This window comes from Lactuca sativa, chromosome 9 (assembly GCF_002870075.4).
Source record: "Lactuca sativa cultivar Salinas chromosome 9, Lsat_Salinas_v11, whole genome shotgun sequence".
In the NCBI taxonomy this organism is placed as follows: Eukaryota; Viridiplantae; Streptophyta; class Magnoliopsida; order Asterales; family Asteraceae; genus Lactuca; species Lactuca sativa.
Window position 1 is genome coordinate 130,554,372 of NC_056631.2, and position 20,341 is coordinate 130,574,712.

Sequence of the window (20,341 nt, forward strand, 5' to 3'; positions counted from 1 at the left end):
TTAACTTGTATTCCCCCCCCCCCCCATAAAGTATTTAAACATTTAAAATCATTTCAAAGGTTGATTTAAGGGGTATGAACTCACTTGATTGAAGTGGTTGATTTGAAATAGTCTATAGAAGAATCGAGCAGAACTTCGACAGGAAGAGTTGAAAGCGGGGGAAAAATCTCGGGATTCTCGGGAATCTCGGGAATCTCGGGAACACAAAACCATCCTTCGGGACTTGAAGGTGAAAACCAGGGCTTCGGGAGGGCTTCGACAGCTTAACCGCAGAGTTTCAGCACGAGAGATGGAAGAATGGAGCACCTAAACCCGGCACCCCAAGAGTTCTATTTATAGGGGCATTTCTGGTGTGCCACGTCGTGGGGAGCAAGCCTTATCCCCTTCCATTGATTGGATGCCCTCAGTCACTTTCCGGGTCGCGGCCAAGCTGTGCCACGTCGTGAGGGCCTGATAGCCTCAGATTTTGGACCCCGAACTTGTAAAATCCGTAACTTTCGCATACGAGCTCCGTTTTTGACGTTCTTTATATGCACGCGTAGCCCAAAATGTTATCTAAAACTCTCATTTAGACTTCATCGGCAAATTTTGACTTTATTTTTAATTATTTATTTTTAACGGGCCGGGACACGAAAAGTCTGTTAAAAATCCATAACTTCTTCATCCGGTGTCCGTTTTCGACAGACTTTTCGCCGTTGCGCTACTAATGTTGAGACCTTAGATTCTCATTTAGGTTGTTTCGGTCAAAAGTATCTCGAGCTCTATTTTGAGTTTTTAGCTGTCTACTGCTATACCCGAATCTTGGAAAAATCATAACTTCCTCATCCGAAGTCAGATTTGGACGTTCTTTTTATGTACGCTCACGGTTTGAGGTTATCTATAACTTTCATTTAGCTACTTAAGGCTAAAAACTATTGTATTGAAACTTCGCGTTTTTCGTTTAACCGGTGTTGCCGGTTTTGCCGAGAATCTTCGGTTGGTCATAACTTCTTCGTTATAACTCGGATTATAGGGTTCTTTATATGTACGGAAACCTTGATACGATTCCTACTACTTTATTTAACCCAAATACGATTTTAGGAACGTTATATTTTGACCTAAATTTGATTGGTTTTACATTACATTGTCTCGAAATATCGGGTTGTCACATCATCCCCCCGTTAGAAGGAATTTCGTCCCGAAATTAGAATTTAAGCAAGTAAGAAATTACAAATAAATAAGCAAAAAGGTGAGGGTATTTCAGTTTCATCTGATCCTCACGTTCCCAAGTGAATTCCGGTCCTCGTTTGGCGTTCCAGCGAACCTTCACGATAGGGATACGGTTTTGCTTTGTCTGCTTGACCTCACGGTCCATGATCTCTACAGATTCTTCCACGAAGTTTAGGCTCTCGTTGATCTCGATCTCGTCGAGTGGGATTACAAGAGTCTCGTCGGATAGACACTTTTTCAAGTTAGATACGTGGAATGTAGAATGGACGTTAAGAAGTGCGTCTGGTAGGTCGAGTTTGTAAGCTACGGGGCCGACTCTTGCAAGAATCTCGAAAGGCCCTATGTACCTCGGATTAAGCTTCCCACGCTTGCCGAAGCGTATCAAGCCCTTCCAGGGTGAGACATTGAGAAGGACTCAGTCTCCCACCTGAAATTCTAAAAGGTTTTCTTCGTTTATCAGCGTAGCTCTTCTGTCGGTCTCTAGAGGCTTTCAATCGTTCACGGATCTGAACGATTTTCTTTGTCGTTTCCCGAATGATCTCTGGACCAGTGAGAGCATTGTCGGAAGCTTGCCGCCTGGCTAATTGGGTATCACCCATCTCAGCCCAGCATAGAGGGGATCTGCACTTTCGGCCGTAGAGAGCTTCAAATGGAGCAGCCTTGATGCTCGTGTGATAACTGTTATTATAGGAAAACTCGACAAGTGGTAAATGAGTATCCCATGCCTTCCCAAAGTCAATCACACAGGCTCGCAACATATCTTCCAGTGTTTGGATGGTCCTCTCACTCTGTCCGTCGGTCTGAGGATGGTAGGCTGTGCTCATGTCCAGCCTTGTTCCTAGGGAATGTTGTAGTGATTGCCAAAATCTTGAGGTGAACCTACTATCTCTATCGGAGATAATGGACATAGGTACACCATGTAGCCATACGATTTCCCTAATGTATGTTCTCGTAAGTTTCTCCATCTTGTCGGTTTCTATGATAGGCAGGAAGTGTGCAGACTTGGTCAATCTATCAACGATGACCCATATGGTGTCAAGTCCACCCGTTGTCTTGGGCAACTTGGTTATGAAATCCATAGTGATCCGCTCCCACTTCCATTTCGGGATCTCTGGTTATTGCAATAAACTAGAGGGCTTCTGGTACTCGACCTTAACCTTTGCGCAAGTAAGGCATTTACTTACGAAGGTAGCAATCTCTGGGTGGACGGAATACCGAGTATTGTGCGCCTCGGTCATGACCAAGTCTCGGAAACCACTGTGTTTCGGTGTCCAGATCCGGTTCATGAAATATAAGGCTCCGTCACCCTTGGCTTCTAAATTCTTGTCCATTCCTCTAAGGGATTCATTTGTCACATTTTCAGGTTTCATGGCTTCAAGTTGAGCCTCCTGAATTTGCTTAGACAAGTGTGAATGGATGGTTATTGACAATGACTTGACTTTGCGACCAGAATATTCCTTCCAACTTAGGGCGTCTGCTACTACGTTGGCTTTACCTGGATGATAACCAATATCGCATTCGTAATCACTGAGTAGCTCGACCCACCGTCGTTGTCTCATGTTGAGCTCCTTTTGATCGAAAATGTGTTGTAAACTCTTGTGGTCGGTAAAGATAGTGCTCTTCGTTCAATACAAGTAATGTCTCCAGATCTTCAGAGCAAACACTACTGCTCCTAGTTCAAGATCGTGGGTCGTGTAGTTAACCTCGTGTGTCTTCAACTGTCTCGAGGCGTAGGCGATGACCTTACCTCGCTGCATCAGGACACATCCGAGCCCTTGATTCGATGCATCGCAATAGGCTACAAAGTCTTCTATTCCTTCGGGAAGGGATAGTATTGGTGCGGTGCACAAGGCTCGTTTGAGCGTTTGGAACGCTCTTTCTTGTTTCTCTTCCCAGTCAAAGGCCACGCCTTTCTGGGTTAGGGTTGTAAGAGGTTTCGCTATTCGAGAGAAGTTCTGAATGAATATGTGGTAGTAGCTCGCGAGACCTAGAAATTGACGAATTTCTGTAGGCGTCTTAGGTGCTGAACTTTTCTCAATGGCTTTAATTTTGGATGGGTCCACGTGGATTCCCTCTTCGCTTACCACGTGTCCTAAGAATTCGACTCTCTGGATCCAAAATTCACATTTCGAGAACTTCGCATAAAGCTTCTCTTTTCGTAATGTCTCTAGAACTTGTCGCAGGTGATCACCATGCTCTTTCTTACTTCGGGAGTAGATCAGGACGTCGTCAATGAAAACGATGACGAATTGATCCAAGTAAGGTCGGCATACTCTATTCATCAGATCCATGAAGACTGCGGGCGCATTGGTCAATCCGAATGGCATCACCACGAACTCGTAATGTCCGTAACGAGTTCGGAAGGCTGTCTTCGGCACATCCTCCTCTAGCACTCGTAACTGGTGATATCCGGATCTCAGATCAATCTTAGAAAAAAAGTTCGCCCCTTGCAGTTGGTCGAATAGATCATCTATGCGAGGCAGAGGGTAACGATTCTTGACCGTCAGTTTATTGAGTTCTCTGTAGTCAATACACATACAGAATGATCCGTCTTTCTTCTTAACGAACAAGACCGGTGCTCCCCAAGGTGAGAAACTCGGTCTTATAAAGCCCTTGCTGAGCAGTTCGTTAAGTTGACTAGAGAGTTCCTGCATCTTAGCTGGTGCTAAGCGGTAGGGCGACTTGGCTACTGGGGTAGCTCCTGGGACTAAGTCGATTATGAACTCGACCTGTCGTTACGCAGGTAACCCGGGTAGTTCTTCTGGGAAAATGTCGGGGAAGTCGCTCACTACAGGGATGTTCTATAGTTTTTTTGTTTCGAGGCTCGTGTCGACGACGTGAGTAAGGAATGCATGGTATTCCTTACGCAGATACTTCTGTGCTTGAATACTTGATATAATACAAAGACTTGCACCGGGTTTGTCGCCGTAGACTATAAGGGTTTCGTTAGACGGAAGGTTTAGACAGACTGCTTTCTCGTAGCACATGATGTCGGCGCGATGAAGGCTTAACCAATCCATGCCAATGATAACGTCGAAACTCTTTATTGAGACTGGCATGAGGTCGATTGGGAATGAATGGTTATCTAGAGTTAGGGTACAACCTAAGTATATGCTACTCGTACTTTCAGTTTTTCCATTAGCCATTTCTACTGTGAATAGTTCTTTGAGTGCGTGCAGTGGTTGATTAAGCATGCGAGCAAATTTATGGTTTATGAAGCTTCACTCCGCTCCACTATCGAACAGAATGCATGCATAGGAGTTATCAAGGAGGAACGTACCAGTCACCATGGTCGGGTCAGCAACTGCTTCCCCGTGGCCTATAGCTAGTACCCTCCCTGCTCCTCCAGCATTCCTTGCTTTGGGGCAGTCCCTCTTAAAGTGGCCTGCTTCGCCACATCCATAGCAGGTTGGGCTCGCGCCAGAGCCAGGGACTTGGTTGATAGGTTGTGCCGGGAACTTATAGAAACGGACGGTGTGTCCTTTTTTGTTGCAGTTTGAGCACTGCATTTTGTGGCAGGGGCCGTTGTGGTGGTAGTTGCATTTGTTGCACTTGGGCAAACTTCCAGCATACCGACCAACCGGAGCAGTTGTAGCAGCAGCAGGGGTTATTACGGCATGTATTGCCACAATTTGCCGCTTTTTGGCAGCCGGTTGCTTCTTCTTTTCATCCCATAATTTCTGCTTAGTATCAGTGGGTTTGGAGGGTTCCGGGATGGCTAGGGTGGTTGTGGTTGCAGGGGTTTTGACTCCATGGTCAATGAGTCGTTGTGCCAATCGTTTGGCACTGTCGAAGGTAGCGGGGTTTGATGCTAGAACATTCCCATGATACGAAGGCACTAGCCCCCATATGTAACTCTCGATCTTCTTCCCCTTGGTGGTAACCATATTGGGGCAGAGGGCCACTAGCTCGCTAAATCGGGAAATATAAGCGACCACGTTGGTGCCCTTCATTGTCAGGTTCCAAAGTTCCTGCTCCAGTTTCTGGATCTCGCCCCTCAGGCAGTATTCCTCAGTCATGAGGTCTTTCATTGTTTCCCAGCGTATGTCGTTGGCTACAACGAGAGTTAGTGCCTTAACATGGCCGTTCCACCATGTCAGGGCCTTTCCTTCAAAGGTGAATGCGGCGTACTTGACTTTACTCGCCGCAGGGCATGAAAAGATTTCGAATATTGATTCAGTCTTCTCGAGCCATTGCGAGAGGGCAATGACTCCACCGGTGCCGTAAAAAGGCTTTGGTTTGCAATTTGTGAAATCCTTGTATGAGCACTCTCTCGAGCGCACAAGGGTTTCAACCGGGGTTGACTCCACAGGGGTTCCACCTCTGCTGGCATCAGAAGAGTGATACTAAGCCATGGCAGTTGCCACTGCTGCAGCTACGGTAGCATTCAGGGCTATAGTATCGATGACCGGAGGCGGAGGAGGTGGTGGTGCAGGATTATTCCTAGGAGATTTGCGAGGAGGCATCTTTTAGCTATAAGTTTATAAAGATAAGAAAAATGGTAAGAATCAATTTGTAAGCAACGTGAGAGTGACACATGGACTAACTAACCATAGCCTAATAGTTGAATGAGTGTTTGAAATCACAATAAGAATATTAGTAGGAAAGCACAAGTGTATAGATTTTTCCCACAGATTAGATAGATTTCAATAACACTGGTATTACTGATGTAATAAGTTCAGGGAAAATCGACCTAACAGTAGGTCTTACATCATACCATATAGAAAAGTTTGACAGTTCTTAGATTCCTAATTAGAGTACTGAAAGTTAGGAATATTTTACAGACAAGTGCTACTTAGAGCACAAATGTTAAAGGCTATTCTTTAATCAAAAGACAGAGATGTACTAGACATCATCTAACGGCGATGGGAATTCCCCGGGCGAGCCCTGAGGTCGGACACTTGACGAAACACCTCTTGAAGGTGTCGATCCTGAGCCCTCTGACGAGCTCGAAGTTCCAAGATTTCAGCTTGTGAGGCAGCCAACTGCTGCTGCAGAGTTTCATTGGTTCTCGGGGTCCGTTCCATGTCTTCTTCAAGACGGTGGATGCGGATTGTGTTGACACCTGAGTTGGCATCAATCTCCATGACCCGGTCGATGGCTGCTCGACCTTGCTCGACATTACGAGCTATTCTGCGGATAATGACAGGCAGAGCTCGGTCAGCAGAGCCACCATCACTGACATTGTAAAAGCTTCGGTCCCCAAAGTATGGTAAGGGTTGACCTTGTTCATCACTCCAGCGATTCAAGTTGTTTGCCTACAAGGGAGTAGGACCTGGAAACGCTGGTCGAGGGTTGTTGTTCGGGGCTTGACCTACGAGCGGTAGGTTGTTGACTTCAGGCTCGGAGTCGGATCCATCAGAAAAGCCTTCTGCGAGGTGATCATCCAAAGGGATTGGATGCTCATATTCGGGCTCTTCATCGATCCACCCGGCATTGCCTTCATTTGGAAAGTACGGGTCGCCGTGATGGAATCCAGCCATTTATATCTATGCGAGAAGAGAGGTATAAGAATATAGTATACGTGTAACTAGTAGTACAAAATACACCTAGTATTTTAAGTTTAAGTTCTACTGATCTTCTTGTGGTATTGTTGGTAAGTTTTTAGACTTGTTAACCTATCACAACCATTCTAGGGCATATGCTAATCACTCCTAGGACCAGCATAGTTAATCAGGCTATGCCATTCCCAGGACTGACCAAACATCCCCGAGCTCACTTGTGATATTTAACAATCGTAATACTTTTGTTCTTGTCATTGTGACACTGATTTTAGTATGAATGCAGACTAGTATACTTAATTAAATATTTAAATATTTAAAGTATAGAATCTTGGTCAGAGTTTAATCCCTAATGGGTTTATAGTTTAGTATATCTTTTATGGGTTGATTTACTTGATACACTATAAACAATGCTCTGATACCAATATGTCACACCCCAAAACCAAGAACGGCAGAAACATTCTGGGGCGGAGGACGTCATGTAAAGTATCACAACACAGTAAATGTAAATAAGCAAACAACATCATCCATTGCATTAAATATATAATTTTAATACAAGCGTGTTCTGTACAGTTTTAGACACCAAAAATATAAGGTAAATCAAAATAATAATATGATGAGTCTTGAATGCACTCCATCCTCTCAAAAGCTGGCATCGGTACCTGTCTACTGATGACCTGAGAATACAAGTTATTTTGAAAGAGTTTATCAGCATTAAGCTGGTGAGTTCATAAGTATTTTAGTGTCGGTGTTTGTTATCAAAAACGTTTGAACGTGTCTCAAGTATAAGTTTGTAAAATGTATGTAAGTGTTTGTAAAAGTTTGAATCTCTCAGAAAAACCTATATTTTCTAGTAAAGTAGCCTTCTACCAAGGCTTAACTGTTTTGTATGTTCGTTTGTTGTAAAGGTGTGTAATTTCCCAAGTGCAACTATCTTTTAACAAAATATAGTTTGTACATTAAAGTTCAAGTGAGGTTATCACTAAAAATATGTAATGGGTAAATCATTGTAGTACTGTAGCTTAGTTTTATAGTAACTATTGATGTACTAACTACTTTAAACCGGATTTATATTAAGGTAAAATGTGATTATTGAACCATGCTATCGACTGGTAACAACGACATACGAATGGTCGTAATAACGGAATGACGTTTGGCACCCGCAGACCTGCAGGTCCGGTTGTAGCTAGCAGCAAGGTGTAGGATAGTCAATCCAGTATAGATCTATACGCAAACTCATGCTCTCCCTCCAAGAGAATTCTGGCTACAACTCGAGCCATGACATTTAAGCCATGCTCTGATACAGTGGATCACAATTGTTAACGTATTAATGTAAGGGTAATGTTTCTCGTTGTAATATAGTTGTATATGTTCTCTTCCTAGTATAGTTGTATATGTTCTCATAGTATAGTTGTATATGTTCTCTTCCTAGTATAGTTGTATATGGAACTCATGAATGAACTGACTCATTGATCTAGCAGTTGTAATAGTATGATCCTGTGTTACCCCGATGTTAACTTACTAATGGTGTGACTAGTACGTATGAATATGGAAGTACTTTTATGTCTATATATGTATATTTTATATATAATTAATATTGAAACGACCTTCGGATGGTCACCCGAAATCCCACCAGACCACATCCAAATCGAGAAAAAGGAAATAGGGTGGATGGCCTTCCTAAGCCCTTTAAACATTATTTATACATCTATACATATATGGGCATGCAATTTATAATATAAAAGCATAAATAAGTTTTTTAAGACATTTGAAACATAAGTATTATTTTAAGAAAAGATCGACTTGATATCAATCTATAAAACAATTTGAAGGCATAGGTTTGATAAAACAGTTTAAGTATAAGGAACATTTGTTTGAATCATAGTTGTAAATAAGTTTGAAAAGTAAAAGGGTTTGTAAAACATTTTGAAGTAAAATAGTTTGATAGACAGTTTGAACAGTGATAAAATCACTGGTTTCCCTAGTTATTAATCACATGTGATTAATGCAATCACATGTGATTGAAGCAATAACTATATGTATTTAACTTGTATTCCCCCCCCCCCCCCCCCCATAAAGTATTTAAACATTTAAAATCATTTCAAAGGTTGATTTAAGGGGTATGAACTCACTTGATTGAAGTGGTTGATTTGAAATAGTCTATAGAAGAATCGAGCAGAACTTCGATAGGAAGAGTTGAAAGCAGGGGAAAAATCTCGGGATTCTCGGGAATCTCGGGAATCTCGGGAACACAAAACCTTCCTTCGGGACTTGAAGGTGAAAACCGAGGCTTTGGGAGCTTAACCGCAGAGTTTCAGCACGAGAGATGGAAGAATGGAGCACCTAAACCCGGCACCCCAAGAGTTCTATTTATAGGGGCATTTCTGGTGTGCCACGTCGTGGCTAAGGTTGGCCACGTCGTGGGGAGCAAGCCTTATCCCCTTCCGTTGATTGGACGCCCTCAGTCACTTGCCGGGTCGCGGCCAAGCTGTGCCACATCGTGGGGGCCTGACAGCCTCGGATTTTGGACCCCGAACTTGTAAAATCCGTAACTTTCGCATACGAGCTCCGTTTTCGATGTTCTTTATATGCACGCGTAGCCCAAAATTTTATCTACAACTCTCGTTTAGACTTCATCGGCAAATTTTGACCTTATTTATATGCACGCGTAGCTGAAAATTTTATCGACGTTCTTTATGCCTTAAAACACTTCCGAAACACCATTGAGGCTTAGATATGGCTTATACTGTAACAATTGGTAAAAATAGGAACGATCGTACGATGCTATGTTTTGATTATTAGGCAATATGAGTATTTTATCAAGAATGGTTGAAGGAATTTAACCTCTTTTATTTAAATAAGTTCTTGTGAAATATAAAACAAGTAACTAATGATAATTTCGTTATGATGTATGACTATGAACCATCACCGGTTTGTGAAAATTAGCATATAACATCATTTGAATGCAACAAACTTAATTTTTTTTATCAACATGTATCTACTTGATAATTAAGTTAGTTTCTATGTAAAACGTGTGCTTAATAGTTGTGGAGGATCTAAATTTGACAAATATACGAACCAAAGTGACAAAACGTGTTTAACGATATGGTTAACCAGTTAAATGTCACGAAATTATACACTGGTCAATAAATTTTATATTTAAATAAACTAAAATATAAAATGAATAATTATAAGGTATAATTAGAATGTATTTAAGTGTTTTTGAATAAAAAGAATAAAACATAAACATTAAAGTTCAAATACACAAAAACTACATTGTTATTTTATACTAAGTATACATGTATGTATTTGTATATATGTATTATTATCTAGTGAATGACTAGTTATGGGTCATGACTTAAAGTGATTTCATGTATGTTTTATGATGTATAAATGAATTAAGATAAGAGAATTGGTGGAGATAAGTGCCAACTTAATTAATAAGTGCTTAATCACTTAAGACATTTTACTAAAAATGCTTCTTAATCCCTCTTCTAATTTTCGAGAATAAGACCTTCCCTCTCCTTAACTAGAACTCCTAACTAACTAAATAACTAGTAGTTAGTTAGTTAACTAACCCTATCTCTAAGCAACCACCCAAGCAAGTGGCTAGACAAGATCACATCACTTAAACTAACATCCCATCACAAGCTAGTCAAGGTTTTGTCCCCTTATCCTCTTCCACTCTTTCCTCCTTCATATCCACGAAATTTTCTCTTCATTTTACCCTCATTTGACCAGCCAATACTCCAGGGAACTACTCTCAACCTTCATCTCATTTTCAAGCACAAGAACTTCCTTCCAAAGCCATCAAAACCATGAACTGAAGAGCTGCTGTCCCTTTTGTGTTTCAGCCACCATTTCACCTATCTACACCTTCCTTTTGCTTGATATTTTTACCACCAAATACCCCTGGAAGTTACTTGTTATGATACACAAAATTATTGATTCAAAACGGTGAGTAAACTACCATTTTTCTTGCTCTTTTGCTGTGAAATTTTCATGACAGCAACATAGCCAAAAGAGTGGCTGTTTTGGAGCATCAAACCAACAACCAAAAGTTCATCTTCAACCTTCCATTCTTCAAGTATTCACATAAGGTGAGTTCATACCCCTACATTTTCATGTTTTCTTCAAGTTTTAAGGGGGGGGGGGGGGGGGGGGGAATACAAGTTAGAACACTAAACATAACTTAAATTTAAATGACAGCTTTCTATAGAAAAGTTGAGTCCTGTTCACGGACTGTTTTAACCATCTTAAACTTAATATCTTTCAAAACTGTACAATATGCAAATATTTCAAGTTTATACCTTTCCAAGGACTACTCGCACGCATTCATATGATTTTTCTACAATTTATGGCGATTTTTATAAAACTGTCTGTCATTTCAGAAGTGATTTCGGACCAGTCTTTGAATATGTTCATTTTCACACTAGTTTGAGACCACTAAAAATCATAACAAAAATTAGGAACAAAGTAGACTCATTTTATAAACTCTCAGAGGTGATGGATTCAGTTTTTGACTTATGATGATTTTTCTAAAAACAGGGACAGTAAAGGGTAAAACTGTCAAAAGTGGTTTATAGATTTATTAACACCTTCTAACATTTTTGAGCAATGTTTATACATTAAGGAAGTTAAAAACAAAATCATTTAAATATGTTTAATTACAATTTTTACAAAAGTGATAAGTACAAAAAGGTCTTAGTATCAAACTTATGGATTATTTCATGCAGAGTTTCTAATAAAAATGTAAGAATATGAACAACAATTACGAAACATACCGAATCATCTTTTAAAATTTATACATATATATAACCATTTGCATATATATGTTTTGTTTACAAACTTGTCTTCTACATCAAAAATATACATATATAGTTTACGAAACTCTACTCCATTTGTATCCTGTTGAGCAAAGGGTAAAATATTGTCAAATGCATATCTAAAGATTTCACGTCATTTTTCATAGTTATCCCAGTCTTAGGGGATGATCATTTATACAAACATTTTCACACGTAAATCTGTTTTTTTATACTAAGTTTTGTGAGACATCAACTTCACGTACGTTCGAGTACGCATTTCAAGTCCCATATTATATACCAGAATCCCTTGGAGGGGAGCATGGTGTTTGTGTATAGATCTATACGGGCTTGACAACCCGCGCCCTGACTGTTAGCTACAGTCCACCATTTGGGGTGACAAACGTCAGAACATTCCAACGCCTGAAGAACGTTGTGTATAGGCATTTCTAGTCAATAGCATGGTTATAAAACTCACATGGAGTATTGAAAACACATTGATTTACGGGGTTTTTCAGACATATTGGAAATTTTATACTTACATTTTTAGAAACAAACATTGGTCTTGAGAGAAGGCTACATTTATACTAGTAGAAAATATAGGATTTTCTAGAAGCAAACAAACAAGAACAAAACATTTCATTTCATACAAACATTGTCATTTAATACTTATGAAACTCACAAGCTTAAATGTTGATCTACTCTTTCAAAACTACTTGTATGTCCCAGGGATTCAGTAATTACAGGAAACAAAGAGCTTTTGAAGAAAGGACGCTGCGGCGCCAGTTTAAATTCATATTTTGGCATCATATTGTAATTGGTTTTGAACATGTACCTTGTAACTACTTGTATGTGCCTTAAACTCATTCCATGGTTTTTTTGAATTAGCTAGAAAACTCTTGTAAAGGCCTATGACAAACAAAACATCAAAGAAATGTGTGTGGGGGAGTTTACGGCCGTAAACTCCATGTTTACTGCTGTAAACTCCAATAAATGGTCCATAAGTGAGAGTAATCCATTCCAAGGCCCTAGATTTGATCCTAGCTAATTTTCCCAAGTGATATAAGGCCATTTAGCATCATAAAACACCCCACCATGAGTTTACGGCTGTAAACTCATGGGGAATGGTACATTAGGGCCGAAAACTCTTGTGTGATTTTGACTCTTGAAGAGTAAACTCCATATCCAAGCTTTATGTGTCCTTAAATGCCACCCAGGTCCTTCCAAACACTTGTAATGGAGTTTTTCCGCAACTAGAAGTGTTTGTCCCAAACTAATAAATGATTCAAGTCCTAATTAGATACAAATGTGTATCTTTTCATAATCCATAGGAACCTCGTGCATTTGTGTCACACCCCAAAACCACGAACGGCGGAAACGTTCAGGGGTGGAGCACGTCATGTACAGTATCACAACAGTGTAATATAATAAACAAGAAACAACATCATCCATTTCATTATAAGTAAAGGTTTAATACATGTGTGTTCTTTCATTGTAATAAGACACCAAAAATATACAATCAAAATAAAAGACGAGACTTGTCTGCTCCGTCTTCTCAAAACCTGGCCATCGTACCTGTCTACTGCTGAACTGAGAATACAAGTTATTTTGAAAACGAGTATCAACTTTAAAGCTGGTGAATTCATAAGAAATTAAGTGTCGTTGTCTTGCTTATGAAAATCTGTTATGAAGTCCTTGTAAGCCTTTAAATGAAAATGTTGATGTAAGTATGAAATCCCTAGAAAAACCCTTATTTTCTATAAGTATGAAATGTAGTCTTCTACCAAGACCCAAATGTTTTGTTTGTAAAATGATAGTTTTCCTCTAATTGTTTAGTACTAAAGTACTTAGTCTAACTCATCGTTCATGTGAAAGTATCACAAAATAAAGTAAACAGGAAAATGTACTAATGTAAGTGTTGTCACTGGGTACTAGGAGTAACACAACATCACAATAAGCGAAAGATATAACCTAATGAACATCCGAAGATTGTTCAATTTAACCTCTGTGGCGAACAGTAGATTCCAGGAGTGGTTAGTCCCGTAACTGACTTTACATTGATGTAGTCGAAGTAAATAACCTAATGAACATCCGAAGATTGTTCAATTAACCTCTGTAGCGAACGGTAGGTTCCAGGAATGGTTAGTCCCGTAACTGTCTCCTAATATATATAATAACAACCCAATGAACATCCGAAGATTGTCCAATTAACCTCTGTGGCGAACAGTAGGTTCCAGGAATGGTTAGTCCCGTAACTGACTCTACCTTGCTATAAGCGAAATAGATAACCTAATGAACATTCGAAGATTGTCCAATTAACCTCTGTAGCGAACAATAGGTTCCAGGAATGGTTAATCCCATAACTGTCTCTTAATATATGTAATAACAACCCAATGAACATCCGAAGATTGTCCAATTAACCTCTGTGGCGAAAAGTAGGTTCCAGGAATGGTTAGTCCCGTAACTGACTCCCGTTGAACTGGGATGGGCAAGACGATTTACTGAAGATACTAATAATTCATCCTAATGAACCGAGGTTCAAGTGTTCATGTAAGTATGCACAGGTCGATGTATCTACGTAAAGGTATTCATGTAATGTGATCATGTAAGCATGTTCATGTATCATGTAAGCATATGCAAAGGTACTCATGTACCAGGCAATGTACTAGTAAAGACTCATGAATGAACTGACTATTGTGCGATTCGTTGTAATAGGAATAATGTTTGATATCTTCAGATTATCCCTATGATAATTTACTGAAAGGTAATTAGTTGTTCAAGTATGTTTATACACTCTTACTACTCAAGGGTGTGAGAAACTAAATGAAAGATGTAAACTATAACATTAATACATATATAAGAAAATATAAGTGTATATGCATAGTTAGTTCAAGAATGTAAAATGGTTTCGTAAGACATCATATGGATTTTGAAGAATAATTAACAATGACTTGATGTCATTTTAATAAACATTTCAAAGGTAAAACATTTGATAACAATGTGTTTTTAAGATTTAAAACCATTTCATGCATCACATTTTGTAGCATGTGAAATCTGTTAAATGATAAACATAGTTATAAAATACATACCAGTGATTCAATAACATGTTTGTTTCTACTTGTATTCCCCCCCATTAAAGCATTTAAAATCATTTAAAATATTGATTAGGGGTATGAACTCACCTGTGGTTGGTGATTGGGATGAACTGAACGGTATAGGATTGCTAGGTGTCAAGCGAGGACTTGTACACACACTACATTCCTAATGAACATATAATCACACATATATGCACTCAATTAGTCTCAAATCACTAATTGATAATGTTAAGACATCCTAGACATAATAAACACTTTATATAAGTGTTTTAAGCCCTAAGGATTGCATCTAAGCTATTGTGGGACAAGGTACTTGTGTTGAGGGTTCCAAAGGACCCCATATATGAGTTTACTCCTCATATACTAACACACATGGAGCTTACGGTTGTAAAGTCTTGAGTTTACGGCCGTAAACTCCCAACCATGGAGTATTTGTGTGTTTTGAAGTCCCAAATGCTATCTATAATTGTTCTAACTTGGTGGTTCCATCCTTGAAGGGGTTTAAGGTCTAGAAACACTCCATTTAGGAGTTTACGGACCTGAGGCCATTCCCCTTAGAGTTTACGGCCGTAAACTCTATGTATGGTGTGTTTTTGATGCTTTCAAGTCCTTTGCACTTGTGGTATATGTTCTAGACTTTTATTCCAAGCATATGAAGGCATTAGGCACACCTTGGTGCCCCTTTTAGGAGTTTATGGCCCAAGAACCATGTCTTGGCCGTAAACTCACTTTGTTAAGTGATTTTGATGTGGTTCAAGCCCTTGATTAAATGGGAACAAGTCTAGGTAATTGTCTAAGGCTTTAGGAGCCTTAAAAGTCCCATTTTGAGTTTGAATTTGGAGTTTACGGCCTATGATAATCTTGGGCCGTAAACTCCCAAACTTGGGTGGATTTTGGTTGTTTTCTTGTCCTTAATACACCTACAATTTAGTCTAAGGCAGTTGTATAACACAAGTGTCGGTTTTGGCTTTGTTTCGGGAGTTTACCGCCCAAGAACACCTTGGGGAGTAAACTCCTAGATCTAATGATTTAGCCATCTAAATCATGTTATAAGCACATAATAAGCATTCTAACACTACTAGAAAGAGTTACTCACGTTTTGGTATAAAAACTCGAAGATCCGTGAGAGAGAAAATGGCTTTTCTCTAGTTGGAAATGTGAATAATGAATAAATTTGGTTCAAAAACTATTTATAGTCCTGAGATATTTTGGCAGAAAATATTTTTATTCCTGTAATGATCTCTAATATAATAGAGTGTTGGAATAACAGTGTTGCACAAAACCCTAGTGCACCCACTCTCCTGATATTTCCTGAAGTGTAAACCCTGAATTACTCAAACTTATGCGAAAAGTCAGAAAATTAACTGTGACCGCTATAACTTCTATTAAAGTGATATAGTTTGTACAGAATGGAAATTTCGGATTGTCATAGTTTGCAAACCCAGAACTGACATTTAGGATCCAAGCAGACACGTTCCTTGTCCGGTGAGTTCATACCCCTACCCTTTTTCAATGGTTTTTCAATGTTTTCAGGGGGGGGGGGGGAATACAAGCATAATAGAAATGTTTTCAAAACCTTAAATTGATGTATTTCAATAAATATATGGCAAACTTATAAATATCCTTACCCCTTATGTATTATGTTGAGCATAAGGGATGTTTTAAGAATATATAAATTATTATGGGATCCTTAGCTCTTGTTTAACTCGTACTGATATATGTAAAGTTATTAGATAAACTATGTCTGATTCAGTTTATCTCTGTTTAATTTAGAATATATTGCTAGATAATTTCATCATATATAACTGTATTCACTGTATTATGTTTCATAACGTTTAGTATGTTTGATATCGTCTGAGAACACCGTGAATAATTTAGTACTAGCTTGTCAGTTTCGTCATTACCCTTTGGGTTATCAGTAAATCCTCCCCGGAAGTGTAACCAGAGTCTCCTGGAGGGAGAGCGTGGAATTTATGAATAGATCTATTTGGGACTGACAATCCCACACATTAACTGCTAGCTACAGTTAGGCGGGCACGTCTGGGGTGACAAATTCTGGATATCGTCCAACGTCTGACAAGCATCAAGGAGGTCTCGTTGTCGTATCAGCATGGTTACCCGGCTCACAATACGTATTAATATAAGTTTATTCACCGTTTCGTTTTTTGATTTGATTTTATATCTATTTTCTATCTATAGTTCCTATATCTAGTACGGGATGATAGTCCCAATGGTTTTCAGTCTATAGATTTTGTATCTAGTGCGGGATGATAATCCCATGATTTTCAATCTATATCTAGTACGGGATGATAATCCCATGATTTTCAATCTATATCCAGTACGGGATGATAGTCCCATGGTTTTCAATACATATCTACTTCGGGATAGTAATCCCATGCTTTTCAATATATAGTTTTATGTATTAAACTATACACTTTGATATTCAACCAAACTTACACTTAGGAAAATATGGGATTTTCCTAATGTGACAATCCGAAACTTTCATCCTATGTAATTGGTCCGTGTATTGTCTTTAAATCTTGAACTCATCACCCTTTTTAAATCTTGTGGTTCCGAATGCGTGTTTTGGACACAATATAGTCTAGTTATGGGTCTTAGGAGGTGTTGGAAAGTGTTTTGCATCATGAAATTGGATTAAACACACCAAAAGAGGTGTGTGCAGCCGCACTATTGTGAGTACGGCCACACACCCATGTTTGCGGCCGCACATCCAACCGCACACCCTCCAGCCTCACACACACTTCTAGCCGCACACACACACTGAACGGCCGAACACACTTGTGTGCAGCCTCACACACACTTTTGGCCGCACACCTCAGCCGCACACTCAATTTCTAGGCCATGCACTCACTCAAATGCCCACTTTTGGCCCTAAACTTGCATGAATCATTAAGTATGGATCATGAGACACTTGTATTCAGTAATGCCGAACCCTAAGAGTGTTTATCCATCATGTTTAAGCATGAAACATCCTAGTTCTAACCTAATTGTGTGTCATCACATGAATTATAGGAACCATTGGCATTTAGGGCATCCGTTGACACTCGAACCCTGCGATAAACTGTGAGTTCATACCCCTTTAATGAACCTTTCAAATGCTTTTATATGTTTTAAGGGGGGGATACAAGTCAAATATACATGTTTATGAAAATTAATCACATGTGATTCACTATCCTTAACTCAAATCACATGTGATTTATCACTATGCCTTATAAAAAGAACTTTACGTTTTAAAAACTATTTTGGATAAATAAACTATTTTCTAAATGTTCCCTTTGACAAGATTTTCCTTAAATATATTTTCTTATAAAATGTAACCACACTAATATATTTATATAAGTAAGACTTGAAGGACTTAGGACCGATAGCTCGCCTTATTTTCTGTTCTTGTTTGATTGTGGGCTTAGGGTAGTTGTTATCCGTCCGACTGTCGTTGATTTCTTAGTTATATATCATGTATATTGGTTTTGGATACGGGCCTTTTCATTTCAATCAACTTCTACACTACATAATTGCCAAGAATTACACCCACTAAGTTAACTATAATGGGTATAGTTAAGGTCACTACTACTCGTTACTGCTACTATCTTACATACTATAATACACACTAACACGAGACGACTCACTAGTAAGAGAACTCACTATGAACTATACAAAAGACTACTTCACTATAATACAAGAGAAAGAACTAATCAGGGGATAACACACTAACTCACTATGAGATACGCTATTCGCTACATACTATGCCCAGAGTTTTCCGGCAGGAAGACGACGCTACATGTATAGATCTATATGGGGCAAACACTATTACATCTCGACTGTTAACTTCAGTCCGAGCCGTGCAGGCCTTGGGATACCGCTACTTCTCTACACTATGCATGACCGGGAAGGTCATGGGGTACTCTATTACTCACACTATCAGTAGCATACAAGGAATACACTACATTCACACTAAAATACTAATACTAAAGAATAAGTTTAAAATGCCAAAGTAAATAAGTATCTAATACTAATGAGAGTTTGCACCACTATTACTGATATCAGGCATAACTTTCTTATTACACTACTTATTGGGGGTTCACTAATATACTTTTATTACAAACGATCTCTTTAAAATAATGAGACTTACATGCAAGTTACAGGTTTTTCAGTTACAATGTATTTCTGGAAAAATATAGGATTTTCTAGAGTTTCCGATTACTTACGAATGCATGTAAACTACAGCCCTCACACTATCTATACTAATGCATTTTATACTAAAACTCACACTAAACTCTTATGAACTCCCCAACTTTATGTTGATACTCGTTTTCAAAATAACTTGTATCCTCAGGTCAAAGATAGACAGGTACAGGTGCTACATTTTGGAGAAGGTGGAGCATACAAGATCCATCTCTTATTTTTGCATACTTTTGGTGTTTGTGGAACTTTACATAACACACTTGTAATTACACTCACTATGTAAATGTAATGGCTGCATGTTTCTTGTTTTTACTATTATGCAATTGTGATGATACTGTACATGACGTCCTTCACCCCGAAACGTATTCCGCCGTTATCGATTTTGGGGTGTGACAGATTGGTATAAGAGCTAGGTTTATAGTGAATCAAGTATATCAACCTATAAAAGATATATGAACTATAAACACTTCGGGACTAAAACACTCTGACCAAGAATATATACTGTTAAGTATCTAAAAGATTTAACTAAGTATATATATATATATATATATATATATATATATATATATATATATATATATACGCATAAAACACAAGAGCCAGTATCACCCTAGAACAGAACAAAAGTATTAAGATTGTTGGATAGCATAATTGGGCTTAGAGACATATAGTCACATTTGGGGGAATGTAGCCTGATCAACTACATTTTCATGAGAGTGACTAGCATGTGATTAAGCTTGGTTGTGATGTTGCAACAAGTCTAAAACTTACCAACACTACCATAATACCGCTAGCATAACAATACTATATGAGTATTGTGTATCTCTAAAACATACATATGTGATAACTAAAAGGGTCGTTACTGGTGGGACAATAGTTGCTAAGTGAATACACCAAGGTTACATGTGACTAGGGCGCTATAGACTCAAAATCTATAGCCTTTGCTTCATTTCCTGTTCTTGTTTGATTGGGGATCTAGAGTTAGGGTTGCTTATTCGAAGGACTATCTTGCTTCGGTTGCATGTAATTGGTATGCACTACGCAAGTATTGGGTCGACTGGTAACGATTCATCTTATAAGTAATTTAGGTTAGTACGTCTATTAATCTTCTTTTCCCCTTTCTCGCATAGATAGCATGGCTGGCTTCCACCTACCCGACGATCCGTACTATCCAAACCAGGGCAATGGAGGATGGCTCGATGAGGAGTCAGACAATGATCACCCGATCCCTTTGGATGATCATCATGATAAAGGCTTCTCGGATAGCTCGAGCTCCGAACCAGAAGTTAACAACCAACCTCCTGAAGCTCCGAACCCCAACCCCCGTTCGGCATTTCAGGGTCGCACTCCTATGTGGGCCATATCCTTGCACGGATGGAGCGAGGAGTAGGGTCAGCCCTTACCTTACAATGGAGACCGAAGCTTCTACAACGTAAGCGAAGGAGGATCAGCGAATCGGGTTCTGCCCATCAGGATCCGAAGGATTGCCAGGAATGTCGAGCAGGGTCAAGCTGCTATTGGTTGAGTTGTA